Raw genomic sequence first — 21,282 nt, forward strand, 5'->3', positions numbered from 1 at the left:
AACAAGTGACTCTGGACCCCTGTCTCAGGGTAAACGCCACTGCAGGGGGCGACACGCCGGGAAGCGCAGGGGAAGGCTGGTGTCTCCCACTCCCCAGCCCCTGCAGTTCAGCTCTCCACAGAAGAAAACCACAGTCCTCGGTCTGAATGTGAGACACCCCGCAGCTGCTGTTTGATTCTGAATGCGCCTCGCGGGCGATCCTCTTCCCAGCACTGCCCTCTCCCAGAATCTCAGCCTGCAAAGGCTCTGCCAGGAACAGCCAGACTTTTCTCATTAGTGCTCCCCTTGGTACGCTGTGGCTTCCTGTCTATTTGGGTCTATATAATTTTTACTTCTTTACCATTCAACTGGGCCTCAAAGGAAGAGACAATAAACGTTTATTGTTAATCAGTCAACTTTAACCACATCCCAGTGATAAGTCCCCAACGAGAAGATGTGTAATTAGAAGATGTCTAAGGGTCTTCCAGTTTTGAAGAACAAAGCCTCAAACTCTAAGATGAAGGTAGAAGTAGTAGTGGGGGAGAAGACAGCTCTCATGATACAATTTAACCTCGAGTTCCCAGCCTTGTCAATTGCAAGCAGCAAAACACACATGGCCTCGTGGAAGCAGATGATGGGCGCCCAAGTCCCCACTCTATTCTACTAGTTATGTCAGCAGCTGATTTAAGATTTCTGCACCTGTGAAAGGCAGGGGACACTCCCCTACCCCCAAGCCACAGCTGTTTACAGTGCAACTAATATGTTTAGAGCAACTCCTGGCCCATAGTAAGCATGCAATCGATTTTAGCTCTTATTATCTAGCAAAAACCCTAATTCGCTATTCTCATTTACTCATTTAAAATAAATTCTTATTTTTGACTGTCTGAAACAACATCAACCAAAAAATGTAATTCAGGGCACAAAACAAACAAACGAAAATCTAGTAATTAGTTAGCCGGCTTTCATTCACTTCCCCTCTCCGAGCACATGTGGATATTTAAGGCAACTTTTTTGAATTTCTCTTGCCACACTGAATATTAATCCAGAATGATGTTTTGGGTTTTTCTTCATAGCTAGTTAATATTTGTTACCTATTAAAGAGAAAACTGAGGTAGAGTTTTAGGATAAACCAATTGCAAAATTCCTATCTCTGAGGACTACAAAATGAAAAAGAAAGAGGCAACGAAGCCTAAAGCAGAAGATCTCATTTGCAATCTCACTCTGCGAGTAGAAATATTTGCAGCTGCAGGGGAAAAAAGTACGTTGCTTGGATGGTTGTGGTTTGACCCTAATCCGTCCATTGATTCACCAGTCGGATTTTTCATATCATGTTTTCTGAGTCTTTTTTTTTTAACCTGCCAAATAGATTTTCATCACTCAAAAGAAGTGAGAACCAGCTCCTTCTGTAAATATTTCCATTCTTTGGAATAGATTACACTAATTGTGCACGAAAAGGATCTGCGTTCGGTGTGCCAGTTACTACACTGTGCCTCATCACACCCAGCTTTATGGCTGTGACTTCACTTTGATGGGGCAGACGGGAAAACACACACAGAAAGCAACAGGAATGGGTACCACTCCGGAGCAGGAAAGATCTCTCCATCACACTCACTGCGCCACCCGGGACGTTTATAGAATACGGCAAGCACACAGACTGAGATGTAATCATTACAAACAAAGTACTTCACATTTCGTGTCATCGTTACATATGATAATTCTCCCAACCAACATTGCTGACAACCAAAATCAAAATATATGTGAAACAAAAACTTCGCAATTCTTTGTTTTTCAAAATCATTTAAAATTGCGTGTCCACTTGTTTTTTCAGATGGTTCGTAAATATGAATTACCAAATAGGCCAAAGCACAGGGGAAGGCTCCAAAGTAATCAGACCCAAAGTAATTAGACACTGAAGATTGAAATAAGGTTTTTCATCTCTTTTTTTTTTCCTTCCAGAAATGAAAGTCAAACACAGGAGGGGCAAAAGTAGGTTTACAGTTGTTTACATGGGAAAACACGAATAAGCTCTGTGTTTTGCATACTCGCAACTGTAAACCTACTTTTTGCCCCACTCGGTATCATGTTCTCTCAAAGGAGTATATACACTGTCGAGCATTTTCAAGTTGTGGATTTTAAGTTGTCACAACTAACTCTGAAATGAAAGAAAGTGCACTGTCCTCAGGTACGTCTCTCCATTGTCTGCCTGAGCCCAGACAAAACGGGAGGCACTCGTGCGGAGTCCCAGCCCCCTGAGGTGTGGACACCTGCCTTCAACCATCTGTAAGTGAGAACCAGTCAGGCAGCTAAGAAGATTTCTCAGTTAATCACCATCTTTCCAGGACACAATGGGACCACCTACAGCCAGCCTTCTCTCCACTGTGTGTGAGGAAATGGCTGCTACTAATGGCCCGCCCTTCCTGAAGCATTGGACAGTGAAGGGCCCACAGCAAGACGATTTGCAGAGGGCGACTTTCACGACCACTTAGTTATAAAAACACTTCTAGTGATGTTCACTCCAGGCTAGACAATAATTTTCGCCATTAGCATGAAGATTCCTATTGCACACAGATAAATCTCTCTAAGTGTTCACCATGAGAATCCACTCTGAAAGCAGTTCCAAGTCTGCTGAGCGTCCTTCACTGTTTGAATGACTCATGGATGGAAAATGCATCTCCTTTAAAAATAAGCTACTGAAAAACATCCGATTCACAAATATGAGATGGGAATCTTTAGGTGAGCAAATAGAAAAGAGCTCAGGCCTGATGGATTCCCTTAAAAATTCTGATTTTCATTTTATGGGGTCCCCTCAGAGCTTCCCATTAAACTGAGACAATTATCCATTAACATTTGTAACCAACTTTCATTGCCAGGTTTAGGTCTTCCAAGGATCACACTCTTTATTACCCTAGAGGGACTTACTGCATGACAGTGGGTTTTTTGTCAGCAATTGCCCTGATCCCTAGACATCTTCATAGGTGAAGTGGTAGGACAGTGGCAAATGTAGGGTAGAGTAAACTGAAAGGCAGAGAACATAAAGTGAGAAAGAAGATATGTTGCATAGAAACCAAGTAGGCAGACAAGAGAAAATATCTCAGGCAGGCACATACAACAAAGTAGCTAAATGGAAAGAACATCTATTCTTAAGTGGACTTAAGTCACATGGACATAAGTTCACACTCAAATCTCATCTTTGGTGCTAAGAGTGATGCAATTTGGTGTACAGATATATTGTAAACCCTTTTCTCCTCTACACATGGAAATAATGATGCTTTTCTCATGGGATTGTTGTGTGTGTTCAATGTGGGAAATATATTGCAGCACCCAGCACAGAGTAAGAAGCAATAAAATAACACAGACGTTTCTTAAACACAAGTGCACATTTTTCAGGGTATAGGAGGAAAAGCTTGGGTCATTTCCCAAAGGTCCTTTCTTTTCTTCCACATGCACAGCATGATCTTCTCAGCCGAGGAGAGGGAAGTGAGCATGTCCGACCAGTGCCACGCAGTTCTCAAGTGCACCAAGCGGCGTCTCTTTTTCTGGATTTCATCTTCATTCCCACATGTACGTGATTACAGAATCATGTCATCTATTATAAGAAGCTGCAGCTTCTCATTTCACATGAGTGATGATGATCTACAGTTTAAAACAGTTTCTGTTTTTGTAAGAGACACCAGATGATAAATTAAAAGTTACATTTTTATTCTGAGAGACCAGAATCAAAGGAAGTCCCAAGTTGGTTTTGATGCATGTTCTTTCATTAGACAAAAGTCTGCGTGTTTTGACTTAGTACACTCTTCTCTCTCCTAAACCTAAAACTACTGAGATGAATATTTTCTATTTTCCTATTTCTAACTGTGATAACTTTACCCTCATTCGGTACTATTCGATCGATTCTGAAATGTGTTAACATTATACTACATTTTGAAAAAATCCAATGATACTTTAAATACAGGTATATGCTGTTGTTGAAATTATCGTAAGAGCCAATAGCCACTGATTGAACAACTCCTATGTGCCAGACATTATGCCATGTGCCGATAATTCACTCTTTCATTTCTGTGAAAGGGATCCAGGGACATCTTTCCACAGTCATTATGGTTCAAAGGGGTCAAACTAAAAATCACCTCTCCACCAAAGTTGACCTGCACTAATGCTTTCTCACAGATCAACAGGCCATACATCCCATTAGTGAAACCTACAATTGTTATCAGCACCTGAGTCCACACCCAGAAAGTCATTACCAATAAACACAGCCCGCAGGATCCCAGTGGCCCCACACTCCACTCCACGCCTATTCCTGACTCATGACGGCCCCAAAAGTGGGCCCCAGGGGCAGATTTATGAGGAAGTGTTGACAGCAGAGTTCTACCTGCAGTCTTCCCTGCAGGAATGCATGAAAGGGAAAGGGCATGGCCTTTCACCTTTTGAATCTTCACTGGCTTCTTGCCTTTATCCTATGAATATGCTCCCCTCTGTTTTCCTAAAAGGAATCTCTTTACTTCATTTCCTTCTCTCTTGTCTTCCTTCAATGAACTTCTTGTACTGTTTCTGCCTAAACATTTCTAAGAGGACTCTGACAATTTACTGGTCGCCCATGACAATGAGGTGTTTGCCATATATTTAACACTCACACACACGTGGAATGACAATGTAAAAACTGAGGTTTAGAAAATTTTATTGCTAGAGTTCAAACTCCACATCGACCGATGCCAAGGCCTAAGTGTGGCTCCCACACCATCTCCCTGGCACATCCACGAGACATCCACACCAGCTCGGGCTCTTTCGTCTCCAGGCCAGAACACAGGCCCGTCTTCTTTTCATGTTGAAGTTTGTGGTTTTCACTCTGCAGCTGGGTTATCAAATGCAATTTATCTCTTGCACATGGTTTTCTCATGTGGCGAGAACGATCTTCCTAAAAGATTCTAAGGTATCGGTTACCTTTTGGAGTGTTCCCTTGGGACACAAGGCCATGGCCATTTAATTCTGACTCTTTAGTCTCCTCCTGGGAGAGCTGTGAGAAGAAAACTTGGAACACTTTAAACACAGGATAGCTTCACCAACAAGTCAGGGAAAGAGGAAGAGGAGTAGTGGGCGAGCAGAGGAAGATGAGGAGAAGTTGGAAGTTAGGAGAGCCTCCATTTCCAAGTCTAGTTAATGAGCATTTTAAGATTATGATTTTCCCTTGGTGAACTCCAACCAGTGGTAGATTCCACCTAACGCTGAAGATCTCGGTCCCTTGTCTCTGACTGGCTAGGCGCTCTCTGCCTCAGGACCATTGCACATCCTTCCTCTCTCCACCTGGACCCTCTTCCCCAGGGCCCACAGAGCTCTGTCTCCTCTCTCTGGACCTCATTCAATTGCCATTTTCTTAGTGAGACCTTCTTTGACTTCTATTAATAAAATTTCAATAACACTCCCTGCCCCCATATCCTTCCTTTTCTCCTTTGCTGCTTTATTTTTCTCCATTGCACTTACCAACATTTTACATACTACTTAGTTCACTTTCTTATTTTACATTTTGTCACCTTCTCCCACTAGAATGCAATGTCCATGAGGACAGGAATTTTTGCTCACTGCTGTATGCCCAGTGCCCAAACAGTACCTGGCATACAGTAAGTGATCTAAATGTCCGTTGAATGAGTGGATCCATGGATGCATTGGGAGATAAATGTCCCTCCACCTAAGGCCTCTCACTGCAGAGCTATTTGGTAAATTGATATATTCTGGGAAAAATTAGGTTTTCCTCTTTTTTAAAGTATATTTTATTGATTATGCTATTACAGTTGTCCCACTTTTTTCTCCCCTTTATTCCCCTTTACCCTGCACACCCCCTCTCACCAGTATCCCACTCCCTTAGTCCATGTCCATGGGTCATACATATAAGTTCTTTGGCTTCTCCATTTCCTATACTATTCTTAACCTCCCCCTGTCTATTTTGTACCTACCATTTATGCTTCTTATTCCCCGTATCTTTCTCCCATTCTCTCCCCTCCCCCTTCCCTGCTGATAACCCTCCATGTGATCTCCAGTTCTGTGATTCCGTTCCTGTTCTAGTTGTTTGCTTAGTTCATTTTTGGTTTTGTTTTCATTTTTTAGGTTCAGTTGTTGATAGTTGTGAGTTTGTTGTCATTTTACTGTTCATATTTTTGATCTTTTTCTTTTTCTTAGATAAGTCCCTTTAACATTTCATACAATGAGACTTTGGTGATGATGAACTCCTTTAACTTGACCTTATCTGGGAAGCACTTTATCTGCCCTTTCCATTCTAACTGATAGCTTTGCTGGATAGAGTAATCTTGGATGTAGGTCCTTGTCTTTCATGACTTTGAATACTTCTTTCCAGCCCCTTCTTGCCTGTAAGGTTTCTTTTGAGAAATCAGCTGATAGTCTTATGGGAACTCCTTTATAGGTAACTGTCTCCTATTCTCTTGCTGCTTTTAAGATTCTCTCCTCTTTAATCTTGGGTAATGTAATTATGATGTGCCTTGGTGTGTGCTTCCTTGGGTCCAAGTTTTTTGGGATTCTATGAGCTTCCTGGACTTCCTGGAAGTCTATTTCCTTTGCCAGATTAGGGAAGTTCTCCTTTATGTTTTCAAATAAGTTTTCAATTTCTTGCTCTTCTTCTCCTTTCTTGTATCCCTATGACTCGGATGTTGGAACATTTAAAGTTGTCCTGGAGGTTCCTAAGCCTCTCCTCACTTTTTTGAATTCTTGTTTCTTCATTCTATTCTACTTGAATGTTTATTTCTTCCTTCTGCTCCAAACCATTGATTTGAGTCCCAGTTTTCTTCCCTTCTCTGTTAGTTCCCTGTACTTTTTCCTTTATTTCACTTTGCATAGCCTTTACTTTTTCCTCTTTTTGTGACCATACTCAACCATTTCTGTGAGCATCCTGATTACCAGTGTTTTGAACTCTGCATCTGATAAGTTGGCTATCTCTTCATCCCTTATTTCCATTTTTGGAGCTTTGATCTGTTCTTTCATTCGGGCCATATTTCTTTGTCTTGGTGTTCCTGTTATGTAGTAAGGGGCAGAACCTTAGGTGTTCACCAGGGCAGGGCAACCCACCTTGCTGCATTGTGGCACTATATGTGGGAGAGGGGTCTGAGAGGGAACAATACCACTTGCACAGCTCTTATGGGGTTTCAGTCACTTCCCCCACTACCCACAAGCAAATTGGGCTCTTCTGGTGCTGATTCCAAGGTGGGTGGTTTTGTGTACATTCTAGGACCCCATGGGTCTCTCCTATGAACTCTCCTGTGAGGCTGGGAGTTTATCTTGCCACAGCAACCCCCACATATTTTTACAGCCAGAGGTTTTGAGGCTTTCTTTTCCCACACTGGAACCCTGGGTTGTGTGGTCTGTCTTGCTCCCCAGTTGTTCCTCCCTGTTTATCCGCACACAAATGTGGGACTGCTCTGTCTGCCACTTTGCCAAACCTGTCCTCCAGGCACCAGCTTGCCGCAAGTCCTCTCCATCCTGGCTGCCTGTCTCCACCCCTCCAACCGGTCTGGATGAATGTTTCTTCTCTAACTCCTTGGTTGTCGGACTTTCATATAGTTTGATTTTCTGGCAGTTCTGGTTGATTTTTTATTTTTAAATTTGTTGTTATCCCTGTTTTGGTTGTACAAAGAGGCAAAATGTATCTACATACACCTCCATTAATCTCCACCTCAGTTCAGTGGGGCAACCTTTCTTTGATCCTTGGCCCATGGGTCGCCAGCAAGACTTTTATTCCAGAGTTACACATAACCCCTGTGCTGGAAGGTGGCTTTCCCAGCCCATCTCTGCCATAGGCCCTGAGAGTAATGGTCCAGACAAGTGTAACGTTCACAACTCTCACACGGTGAACAGTAAAGATGTGCAGAGCTGCTTAAGTTACCAGCTCTCAGAATCAAGGCTAAGAAGCTGAAATGTCTATTCTCAATCTGCCATGTCATTTGTAGATTACAAAATCTCGGTCCCATGGGCCATAAATTACAAGGTTGACTTTTGAAAAGGGCCTGTGATATCATCACATTGCCATGTTAATTAGCAAACACCCTAACTCTTTAAAAAGCCAATTACATTATTATATATTTGGTGCTGTTTAGTGAACATTATATTCATTTTCCCCTAAAAATCTAAGGCCTCTAACAGTGTTTGTTTTCTGTTTCTTTTTTTGTTTTCTTCTGTATTGGGGGGGGGTGGTTATTTAATACACTTGGCTTGAAACTCAGTAAAGAAACATTTTAAAAGTCTTCCCCTGTTGGCCTTTCCCAAGAACAATTTATACTGGAGTCGACTGCAGGGGTTAAACACTGAGTATGCTCGCAGCTCAGATTTCACGAGCAGGGCAATGCGTGGTGTGTCTCCAAGGAATGTCAAGCCCAAGAAGCTGAAAGGGGACTTGAGAAAAATAAAACATGTGCAAATTTTAGTTGTATTTTATTACAAAGCAAACAGGAAGTCTAACATTAAATGTTCAGAGCATTACATGAGGCTCATCAGAAAGGGTTTCATTTAATGAAACCATTGTAAAGTTATAGAAATCTCAGTGGATGGTTGAAAACCTAAAAGATAGTTATTGTGAAAGCCTACTTTTAAAGTTTAATAAAATTAAACTTTAAACAACGGGCTGACCCCTGGGGGCGAATCTAGTGATGTGAGCAGACAGGGTCTCTGGAAACCTTCCCAGGCACATCTCCACATGTCAGCCTCTGGTGAATTAAGGCAGCTTCACAGTCCTTCACAAAAAGCCAACCCCAAACTCTGAGGTGCTAATTTAAATTTTTACCACACATCTAAAAGCAAACTGAAGTTCCTTATATGGTGACTTGGAGAAGATGGAATAATGGGTATCGTTGATGAGGTCTTTCCTCTGGTTTATAGCCTTACTAATTTAAAATGGAGTCAATAAATAAATTACTAGTCAATACCAATTTTTCCCAATGTGTGGTCCTAAGATGACTCAGCTGGAATCACCAAGGGGAAGGGAATTTTAGGGGGTTCTTCTTAAAAATGAAAATCCCCAGGCCTTCACCTAGACCTGCTGAAGACAGAATCTCAGAAAGTGGGGCCCTAGAGCCACCAGGTCCCCCATAAACTTGACAGTTGCCCAAGTGTAGGGCTAACAACAGAACGACTTGTGGAAACATCTGGGGAGCTCGAAGAGTAAAGCCTGATCTCACACCCAGAAAGTCTGTTGGATTCTTGGCGGTACAGCTTAGACATTGGGAGTTTTAAGGATCATCCCTGGGTGATTTTAATGTGCTGGCAAAGTTAAGGATTATTGTAATCAAGTCTTTTCCCAATAATAGCCTCCTCCATCTCCTCCTAATCATGTAGGGAAAAAAAGACATGACCATAAAATAGCTATGATCAAATAGGCAAATTTCTGTGACTGATTTCCAAACACTGCTAAGAAATTGAAGCAATTCTCTGATTATATGGGGCAACCTAAGGATTTGGGACATAAAATAGTTCAAATAACTGTCTGAGATGTGATGAATTATGTTAGACAAGAAGAGAAACCTGAGCAGTAAAGTTGTAGAGTTTACAACCCCTGAGGATAAATCAGAGAAGCAGGGATTTCATGGACCTGCTGGAACCCTTCCTGCTTCTTCCATGTGGACAAAGGAATTGGGTAGAAGAGTGACATTAATGGCCACCGACAGGCATTATTCAATGAGTTTTAAACCTTAATTATTTCATTTATAAGTCAAGAGTACCTGTTATTAATGATAATTTCCAATATTGGTAGACTTCTTACTACGCTACACATACTACAGGGAGCATTTCAAATGTATTGTCTCATCTATTGTTGTATGGCAAGTACAATCATCAGCCTAGTTACAGAAGACCAAGCTGAGATTTAGGTTAGATGTCCAAGGTTATACAAGGTTTTGAGAATTTCAAAGCCTATGTTTTTAATCCCTTTGATAGTACTATAAGTTTAAATGAAGGTTCAGTAGTCACCCTATGGTAGGAAAACACAAAGAAAAAAGACAAAGGAAAATATATTTCTGTCCAAAAAATGATTCTTCTGTCATACCAGATTACCCAAACTCTAATGAACAAGTCCCTACTCCCTGAAGTCACAATGCTTTTGTAAATGCAGGAAACCCAAAAATTGTCTCAGTGAACCCCACTTCCCTGGGGAGTCTGCTATAGGCCAATTTGTCATGGAAGGCACACTCTTCTATTTTGAAACTACAAATCAGCTCCCAGACAAATATCATATTTTGAAAGAATGAAAACATTGTTTAGAAATTAGAGAGGAAAACTAGAAGATCTATATGGAGAACAAGGCACACAATGACATGAGTTAAAGGTCATTTGCCTACTCAGTGTGAGTCCCAAGTCTTGCATGCTCACATGTCCATGGTCAATGATCTCCGTGATCTCTCAATTGCTCTCATTGCTGAGATGGGCCCTTGTCCTATTAAATACTTAGAGGATAGATTCCTTTCTAATGTTACCTTTCACAAATGGATTTTCCTATAGAATGCATTATCAGATCATTTTCTTTAAGTTTTTAAATGTGATAAGAGGACTAGGCTTGCAATGTCTTGTGGAGCGACAACCCTCTTCAGTCATCTTGGGGGCAGGGAAACCGCCCATGGCTCCTTTATCACACGCAAGTACTGCAGGTAAGAAGAGTGGGAGAAATAGGAGTATTGGCTGACTTCTGGAGTCTGGTCCTGACATCTTCTCATCTGCTGAGATACCCTTAGCCCAAGAAAGAAAACTAGGAATCTTGATTTCTTGTCCCTTTTCTACTTATGACTCACTGTGGCCTGAGCAAGTTTCTGCCTCTCTGGGCTAGTCCCTTCCTCTCAAAAACAGAGATAATGATACAGCGTTTCAGCCACTTAATCCCAGTAATGGTGCTAGAATTAATGAGAGTGTTTTGGAAAGAAAAGAAATAAAAGTCTCTGATCAAAGGTGTGACTAAGTACAGTATTTTATTATAAACAATAATAATGGGCCTTATGTTCCGGATGCCTGGGAACAGACCATTCTCCTCTTGGCCTGCATTAATGCTTGGACCCAAGGGTGTTAATTAGTGCAAAAATGTATAAACTGAAAGGCACCCTAAGGGCCTAAAGGAGTTACTCCATTTCCAAAAGTTGCCTAATTTATCCTCCACCCCCCACCCTTCCCACACGAGGCTTCTGTCTATTGTTATTAGTGGAGAATGACTGCACCCTTCTTGCAGGTCTATTGATAGATAGATGTGCTTCCTTCAATTTACTTAATAGACTATAAGGGATATGAAAGTACTGTTGAAATAATTAGCTTATATTTGAATATTTGGTCTTAACTCATTGGTGGGAGCAACCTCAAACTAGTAATGATTACCTGTGACAGTTTATAGTTGGCATTATTTTCTTATTGTCAAGATGATTTGTTTCAAATGCATAGAATGTCTGTTTGCTTTAGACCTTTAAAAATCTTCCTCTTCGTCCCCAAACCACCCTCAATACCATCTGCATTTTGGTTGACGTGGCATGTTTCCTGCTCCCGCCACTGAGCTACACCTTCTCACCCTTTGGCACAGAAGCCACCAAGTCGATCCTGGCCTCGACCTACCCATCATTTTTAACCAGGACAGTTCCAGAATCAAACAGGCATTTACTGTGTGATGGTGACTATCATAAAAATCATTACAATTTTAACATAACATCACTCAAGTTGGAACAACCAGCCCCCTGACAGCTGTCCTGTTCCCACTCTTCCATCATAAATGCCAATATCAATGTCATTCAGAGGGCAGAGGATACCGAGGAACTTGAGCACCGTTAGTAAACCATCTGAGCTTTACCAAACTCTTATATCTCAGAGATCATCCTTACTTATTTCAACATGTTACAACTGACAATATAGGATAAAGGGCAAGATCAGCCTATCCATCATGTTGAAAAACCTAATAATGAGCATAGGTGTGGTGCTCACAGTGATTTATGAAGCACGGACAGCTCAAATCACCTGAGCAATCACCTCATCCAAATTGGTACCTTACAGATGGAGAAGCATAAGCCAGAAAGGTGGAATGGCTTCTGCAAAAGATCTGTCTGCCAGTGCTTTTTCCACTAGTAAAGGTGAGGTGTGGGAACAGAAAATATATGATTTTAAGACAACTCCAGTCAATTAGGAAGATTTCTAGAGATTTAATAGAAAAATCACCTTAGGGTAACACCAATTTTATCCACATTAAGTTGAAATATTACTCCAAACCACAGTATCAGCCCTAATCTAATACTGAGTTGTGTTATGTTTCTTGAACACAAACATATCTCACACAGAGATAATTAGCCATTCAGGTAAATAAACTAGAAAAAAGAAAGGCTGGAGAGAATGGGTTTAAGATGTGTACCCACGCACGTGTTTATGTTAGCGCGACTCACTCTACAGCAGCCCTGCGTCCCTGACACCAGTGGAAAGAGAAAAGCTCTCATAGATCACTTTGATAACAAGAAATTCCCAAACGCTCCCTAAAGTATTAATCTTGAGTTTCTGAGAAGCAGAGCTTGTCACAGAGGCTTACAGAGGATCTTAATGACCTGGCAAGAAAGGAGCTGTTACAGGATGACAACTAGACAGAGAAATGCCTCCCGGCCATTGATAGTCGGAAGTGCTATGGAGACTGGTTTCCTCCGCCATATACAACAGGGTTCTGCGGAGATTCATCACACTCGATCTCTATTCTCTCCTCGTCCACCCCTCGCTACCTGAAGTAAATATAGAAGGAAAGAAATCTAAACAGCTCTTTAGAGAAATGCTCTTCAGAAAAGTCTCCAAGAATAATTTTACCTTCTCAGAAAGCAAGGAATTAGATGCTTTTTTTTTTTTTTTTACTGAAGCATGAGGTTTCAGATAATACTTGTGAGAGTTAATAAAGATTTTAATAGGTATGACTGAACAATTAAACTTTTCAGCTGCATTTTATTCTCTATTTCTTCTATCTTTTAATTACCTTTAACTTCCAAAGATTGTGTTTTTGTGTTCATAGCCTGTCAGTGAAATTTTTTGGAGGGAATAGTTTTTCAGGAAGTCTCAAACAAGCATGGAGGTGTTGCCCTCAACTGTAACTGAGTGCAGCTTTAACAAAGATCATGTAAGCCTCCGTAGACTTTTATTCACAGAAATTTAAAGTAAACTTTTAAAGAGTTTCTTTATTTTATCCATAAAATATCTGGGGTATTTCTATGCCATTTGATATTATGTCCACATTTCTTTTCTATGAAACCAAATGTATGACCAGCTTTATCCCTAAGTGTATCACAAGTAAATTAAGATAAGTAAAGCACGTATGCAATTTAAAAGAAAAAAAATCTATATGAATTCAAGATGAAGCACCAAACTGGGCTACATACTTTAGAGCAATAGCTTAGAATATGGTTCCTAGCCCAGGTATTAAAACAGTGTTTAAATTCTACCCCATGGAATTATTATTGATGATGTAATAACAATAATAATTGTTGTTGTTATCATTGAGATTGGGCAGTAGTTGGTTACCTGATGCACCCTTCATAAATATTATTTTTTTAAGATTTTATTTATTTATGTATTTATTTATTTATAGAGAGAGTGGGAGGGAGGGAGAGAGAAAGGGAGAGACATTGATGTGTGAGAGAGACATTGATCGGCTGCCTCTAGCCTGTCCCCAACAGGAGAACTGGCCTGCAACCTTGGCATGTACCCTGACTGGGAATTGAACTGGTAACCTTTCGGTTTGTGGGAAAATCCCAACCCACTGAGCCACACCAGTCAGGCACCCTTCGCAAATATTATTAATTAATTGACAAAACATTTCTATTTGAAGCTCCAAGAGATTTTACTGATGCTTTTCCATAGAAATTCTCTCTGAGAGGGCTAATTACTGTGGTCAAGTCTGTACTTTTAAAAATGAGGTTTATTTTATAATCAAATTCAAAACTCTTTTTACTTCTATACACTAACAATAAACCATCTGAAAAAGAATTAAGGAAAACAATCCCATTTACAATAGCATCCAAAGAAATAATGTACAAAGGAGTAAATTTAATCAAGGAAGTGAAAGACCTATACACTAAAATCTATAAGATATTGATGAAAGAAATTAAAGAAGACACTAATAAATGGAAAGATGTCCTATGTCCACGGATCAGACGAGTTAATCTGGCTAAAATTGTCCCTTCTATATATTTAATTCAGTTCCTATCAAAATCCCCATGGCATTTTTCAATGAAATAGAAAAAAATCCTAAAATTCATATGGAACCATAGAAGACTCCTAATAGCTAAAGTAATCTTGAGAAAGAACAAAGCTGAAGGCATCATACTTCCTGATTTCAAACCATATTACAAAGCTATAGTAATGAGATGAGTATGGTAATAGTATATAAACAGACACCTAGACCAGAAATAAACCCACACATATATAGCCCATTTATATTTGACAAGAGAGCTAAGAGTACTCAATGGGAAAAGAAAAGTCTGTTCAATAAATGGTGCTGGAAAATCAGATATCCACATGCAAAAGAATAAAATTGTATCCCTATCTTAGACCAATCACAACCAGAAGCACAAGAAACAAAAGCAAAAATGAGCAAGTGGGACTATATCAAAATAAAAAGCTTATGCAAAGCAAAAGAAAATATCAATAAAAAAGGCAATCTATATAATGGGAGGAAATATCTGCAAATTATATATCTGAAAAGGGTTAACATACAAAATATATAAGGAATTCATACAGCCTAATAGCAAAAAAAAAAAAAGAAAAAGTTTTAAAAATGCACAGAAGACCTGAACAGACATTTTTCCAAAGAAGACATACAACTGGCCAACAAGTACATGAAAAGATTTTCAACGTTACTAATCATCAGGAAAATACAATCAAAACCATGGTGAGATACCACTCTACATATGTAAAATGGCCATTATCAAAGAGTAAAGAGAAAGAGAGAGAGATGCTGACAGGGATATGTAGAAAAGGGAACCCGGAATACTGTTGGTAGAAATGTACATTGTCACAGCCACTAAGAAAACAGTATGGAGGTTCCTCAAAAAATTAAAAATGAAACTATCATGTGATCCAGCAATCCTACTTCTGTGTGGTTATCCAAAGGAAATGAAATCAGAATCTCAGACAGGTGTCTGCATCCCCATGTTCACTGTAGCATTATTCACAATAGCCAGATATGAAAATAACTTAAATGTCCATGAACAAAAGCATGAATAAAGAAAACATGAGATAAACATATATGGAATAATGGAATATTATTTAGCCATGAGATTTAAAAAGTTGCTAAACTTGCCATTTGCAACAACATGGATGAACCATGAGGCCATTGTGCTAAGTGAAATAAATCACACAGAGAAAAACAAATATTGCATAATCCCCCTTATTTGTGGAATCTAACCTTATAGAAACAGTAGGATGGTGGCTGTCAAGGGCTGGGGTAGAGGGAAATTGGGTGATGTTTGTTAAAGGATACAAATTTTCTATTACAAGCTGCATGAGTCCCAGATATCTAACATGCAACATGGTGACTATAGTTAAAGATACTGTATTATACACATAAAAATTGTAAGAGAGTGCAGTTTGATGTTCTCATCAAAGCAACAACATGCTGATTATGTGAAGGGAAGCTTAATTAGGTGATGCATTAACTTTCTTTATTACATAGTAAACATTTCACAATATTTTCATGTATGAAACCATCACATTGTACTTCTTAAAGTTATACAATATTATATGTTGATTACATTGTAATAAAGCTGGAAAAATTAATTTTAAAAATTCACAAGCATATTTTAATCAAAATCACAAGGTGACTACAGGACCAATTCATATGGAACTCTAAAAATAATGAAACTAGTAAGAGTCACATGGCTCTTACACAGTTTTCATGTTAGCCCTGAAATACCATGCGATCAAAAACCTGAAATAAACTGGAAAACGCCCCCAAAAGTTAAATTGTACATACGTAACTGTGTGTACCAACCTATGCACACTTCATTTGTAAAAATGCACTTTTAAAGCGGGCCACTTTTCCTTATTTGGGACACAATTTTATCTGGCTCAGTAATCTGTTTCTCTAAGTTGCAGCATATATAAACAAAAAACCTAGAAAGGAGGAGTAGACTTGTGGAGAGTCATTTCAAGCAATAAGATATATTAGCTGAGACGGCTTAACAAGGAGGAGATTTTTAAAAACAGAACTACAGAAATCAGATCTTAGAGCCCAAAATGCAGCAGGGGGCCATTAGGTGCAAGGGCAGGCTCCTCTGCAGTCTCAGAGAGCTTTCTCCTATCAGACCACAATAACAGCTATAAGGACATTAATGACCCTGCATCATCAAGAAATGGTTCACTTATTATTAGGAATTCTATTTCCTAAGGTGTAAAAGCACAGGATATGTTATTCTAAGCATTTATTCTTATCAAAAGAAATAAAAATTTAAAAGTTTTAAGACTTTTGATGACACTGTGAAGCGGGTCACTGTGTCAACAGCAAAAACTAGTCGATTGCACCACTTCGTTTACACTGAAGGAGGTGCTGTCCCAAATCTGGCAATCTGAGAACTGAAGAAGGGTTTGGGGTGAAGACATGTGAAGCTGCAGAGGGGTATTCCGGGCCAGGGAAAGCAAGTGCTATGACCCTGAGACAGGAGCGAACCCAAGCCAGCTGTCGGGGCTGCCTTAATGTGACCAAACGGAGGGCGGTATACAAAAAGTCGTGGAAATAATCAGGGGACACATCACAATCAGGGACTTGGATTTTGTACTAATTGCAGAAGGAAAATATTGTAAAGTTTTAACACAAGCGAGAATGGGATCTGATGCGTGTTTGTTTTGTAAAGTTCCACGGCTGCTGTATGGAGAGTGAATTGCAAAAGAGTAAGATTGGAAAGTGGGAGATGAATTATTGGGTTGTCCCAAGTAGAAGGTAATGGTGTCCAATGAAGATAGCAAGCAATCCTCTAAATAAACAAAGTGTTAGCTTAGTATCAATAGTAACACAACTGCATACTCTTCACACAGCAACACTGGTGATCAAAAGTATATCTTTCTCTCTCTTTTTTTTTTTTTAGATTTTCTTTATTTTTACAAAGAAGGGAAGGGAGGGAGAAAGAGAGGGAGTGAGTATTGATGTGAGAGAGAAACATTGATCAGTGATCTCTCATACGTACCACAAGCCAGGGGACCGAACCCACAACCCAGGCATGTGCCCTGACTGGGAATTGAACCCATGGCCTTTCATTTTGCAGGATGATGTCCAACCAACTGAGCCACACCAGTCAGGGCTCTTTCATTTCTGTTTAAAGTTGCTAATTGCATTGAACATTTCTAAACGCTGAAGCTGCCATCCATGAAGACAATCTACAGAGGTGTCTAATACACTGCTCCAGGCAGAAAGTGACCAAATTGGTGCACAGGGTACTTTCCAAAGGAGAACTGTCTACCTAATTTTTCACTCCACTTACTCTTTCCAGAGTTTGGCTTTACGAATGTGATTGATCTAAAACATACTACTGACACCAACAGCTTTATTTTTTAGCAATTCTTGGGCCACTACTCTTGCAACCTATGAATTATTTTCCAGCATGGACCTGACAGCAGATTATTTAATAATGAAATATGAACTTCGAAAGCCCTTCAAGTCCTTTACCTTTAGGTCTAAGACCAACAATAAATAAGAAATTTCTAGCTAAAAATTGTACGAATTCAAGCATGGTCTCTTTCATTGTACCGAGTTTTAATTCCCACTTGAATCTCCTGCCTTAGGCAACACCACCTTTCTAGATGAGTGATTGTCTTGAGAAAGAAAAAATACTCATTTTTTTTCATGAAAGATAAAGAATCTTTCTATTCATTACTCTCTTTGTAGATTCCCTTAGGAAGAAATCTAGTGAAAGCTAAACTGGAAAGAATGTGATCAGTTTGCCAAAAGAATATGACCAGCTCGCCAACTTGACGTAGATGGATATGTTATGCTCCAGCTGTCATAAGTATGATTTTCATTTCGAGAGTCCTCTGAGTGCCTCCAAGCTCTCCAAGAAAGCTATGGAAAATTTTACAACTATCAAAGTGTTCACCCAAAAATAGGCCCTAAGGATCGCCAAATAAGAGGTAAGAATATTTATCCAAGTGTAACGCGGTAGGGCACAGGAGAGCTGGGGTGTCCCCCCATCCTGCTTCCACACGTGAGCAAGACCTAGGGGAATCAGTAAGTAAGCGACTGCATGCAGCTAGCGCATGAACAGTTACAGCTATTCATTTAAATTCAGAACCATGTTCATGTCTATGAAAATAGAAGTAAAGAAAAAGTGGGTGAAATCGTCGCAAATTCCCATCTGAGAGACTATCTCTATCCACTCCACAGGATTTTTGTAACAAGGAAATACTGTATTCCTTTATTCAAAAATTTCTGAAGTGCCTACCAAGACACATAACTCTGGCCACTAGTCCTGGCGCTCAGTCTCCTCAGAAAGATTTTTTTTTCCAATTACAATTTACACTCAGTATTATTGTGTATTATTTTCAGGTGTACAGCACAGTGGTTAGACAATCATACGCTTTATAAACTACTCCCCCCGCCCCCACATACAGACTCTTAAAACTAACCTTCCACACTTATAAATAACTAACCGTGTCAGCTCAGGTCAGCATTGCCTGGTTCAAATCCTACCAGCTGTCTCTACCAGCTGTATTATCTTTGAGCAAGTTTGCTCATCTGTAAAAGGGAGTAATAACAGAACCTGCCTTACAGGGTTGTTAGGAAGATTATAGGAGTTTATATATGTAATGAGTATAAAGAGTCTCTGGCATATAGTAAATCTAATAAATGTTCATTAATATTATCTCTGCTTTCATCAGTCAACACCAAAAGTATATTCCCTCCCCTCCCCACCAAATAAAAAACTCTGTTCTTTAATCCCTCGAGAAAAGCAGTTATCTGGTGCCAAGCATTGGCATCACCTAAAAGTCTTTTAGAAATGCAGATCCCACCACTAATCTGTACACCTGAAATAAATACAAAATAATATCGAATGTAAACTGTACTCGAAAGAGAAAAGACAAGACAAGAAAGCAGAATCTCAATCCTCACCCCACATGAACTGAATAATAACCCGCATTCAAACCAGGCCATCTGGATACGTACTGCAATTTGAGAAACGCTGACCTGACACGCCATTCTCCCGCAGCTTCCTTCCCCAGAGCTGCCCTCCCGCAGATTTTCACAGAAAAATCTCACACATTTCCCTCACCTCAGCAACAGCATTCTCATGTGAAGAGTCAGAAACCTCCACTAACTATTTACAGGACACTCCTCAATCCCTGCCCACCCCAACCTCACCCCTCCACCTCCAGACCCACCCAGGTTCCTGGGTCTCTGAGACCTCTTCTCAAAGAGAGTTTGTGGGCTGAGTTTTGTCTCAGACTTCGGGACGCATCAGTCCTTAAAAGCCATACTTTAGTTCACTTTTACTACCATTTCCTACAACCAAGTCCTCATTTCCCACAACCCACCCCCCCAATTGCTTAGTTGTCTGCTTGGCTACATTCCACCTGTGGCTCAGTAGATGATCTGGAGTCAGACCTTCTAGAACTAGAAATCGATCTTGCCTTTGCTAATCCTGCCTGCAGGCTGGGTGCCCAGTTTCAGTCTGGCCTTTCCTATTCCTCTGCAGTTAACCTTCCTAGAACTCACCCTGTCACAGGAAGCCACATGCCCAGGCTACTCACCTGTTTTCTTTCTTTCTTTTAATCTAATCTTTATCAGGTTTTTTCATTACCATTTAGTCCCTTTATACCCTCCTCCCCCCAGCAGTCACCACACTGCTGTCCACGTCCATGATTTCCCTTTTCCTTTTTGCTCAATCCCTCCACTTCCAAACCTCCCCTCTCCAGCCGGCAGACTCACCTATTTTCATTAGGATTAAACCACCGCCAGTGTACCTACTGACCTTTTAGACGAAACAAATTTCCTCCTACCTCTTCTTTGCCAATGGCAAAAATTCATCCTACTGTCTAGATATTCTTACGAGGTAATTGTTCAATGCAATAGGTAGGTGGCTGACTTAATGGCATAGAATATTCTGACTCTGGTAGCCTTTGTTAGGAGGAATAAAGGCCACAGGAGAATAGACTCAACCTCTTCACGTAGCTGGAGATGAGCAAAAGGGGATCCGCAAACTGCACGCCACACTCAGCTGTGCAGAGGAAGTCATCTACAAATACGAACAAGGAGCAGAGACGAATCTCAGAGCACAGGCCGAACCCTGCATCCTTCACCTTCTTATGCTTGTTTTCCTCCCTCTTCAGTTAATTAGCGAGCCCTGGGTCTCTATAATAAATCTCTTTCAGGTGCTTTCTATTCTAAAGTGCCATGAGCCATACATGTTACTTGCGACATACCTCAGGAGGGACACGCAGCGGCCGGTTGGCTGTGTGGGTCTGGAGCTCTGGAGAGAGTGACGGTTGAACACGATGACTCTTCCAGGGATGCTCTTCTACATCCCTCCACCCCCTAATCACAAACTCAAACGTCACCCCTCATGTCAAATGTCACCAGGTAGAGACAGCCTCTCCCTTGTCTAAATTCCACTGTAATCTCTTCAAAAAGGTAGAGCATATTCTTTAATCTGTTTTTCTAAAACAACATAGGGTAGAGGTGACTAACTTAAATGTCTGTGACATTTTTTCCCTACTTCTGTGGGATTGCTGAGCAATCTTCCACAGGTGGCTTAGTTCCTGGTAGGCCTCCTATTCATATAACTGCTACTCAGATAACTTCCCCCTTTGGAAATCACGGGGTTTTTCTGTCACCTGTACATCATAAACGTGGATCCCCATCTGAAGTCCATGAGCCTTTCTCAGAGTCCTGTGTCAAGAAGTATGTGGCTTCAGAAAAGCGGTTTTTACTATGTGAATGGCTGGCACCTGGAAAAAAAAACAACATTGTTATAAAAATCCTGAAGTTGGGGTATCCACATTTCCCATAACATAAAATAGGGTTAGTCTATGTGTAAATTACTTTGCTTCCATCTGCTTTTCATAAATGGCAATGACTGAGAAATGGGAGGAGGAAAAAGCAGTGAGATGGGAAATTGAGTGGATATTCTACCCCCTTAACCTGCAAGACAATGTGCGATTATCCCCTTTTCTTTCCCATAACAAAGAAAACATCTCCCTATTGCACGGAGAAGCAATAAATTACAGTTAACTCTTGAACTACATGGGTTCGAACTACACAGATTCACTTATATGTGTATTGTTTTCAATAAATAGTTGGCCCCTCTCTTTCTGCAGTCTCGCACCCACGGATTCAAT

General features: G+C 40.4%; 1 long non-coding RNA gene across 2 annotated transcripts in view; it reads right to left on the reverse strand.

Annotated features, from left to right (window-relative positions):
* The window catches only part of LOC112312674 (uncharacterized), a 251,719-nt gene that overhangs the window by 73,352 nt on the left and 157,085 nt on the right, over positions 1-21,282 (reverse strand). Inside the window, exon 6 of one of the 2 annotated variants that reach the window (XR_008425222.1) lies at positions 20,779-20,892. The exons of the other annotated variant lie outside the window; for it this stretch is intronic. This is a non-coding gene — a long non-coding RNA (uncharacterized lncRNA). The remainder of the gene's footprint in view (positions 1-20,778; positions 20,893-21,282) is intronic. 2 annotated transcript variants of the gene reach the window in all.

This window comes from Desmodus rotundus, chromosome 9 (assembly GCF_022682495.2).
Source record: "Desmodus rotundus isolate HL8 chromosome 9, HLdesRot8A.1, whole genome shotgun sequence".
Lineage (NCBI taxonomy): Eukaryota > Metazoa > Chordata > Mammalia > Chiroptera > Phyllostomidae > Desmodus > Desmodus rotundus.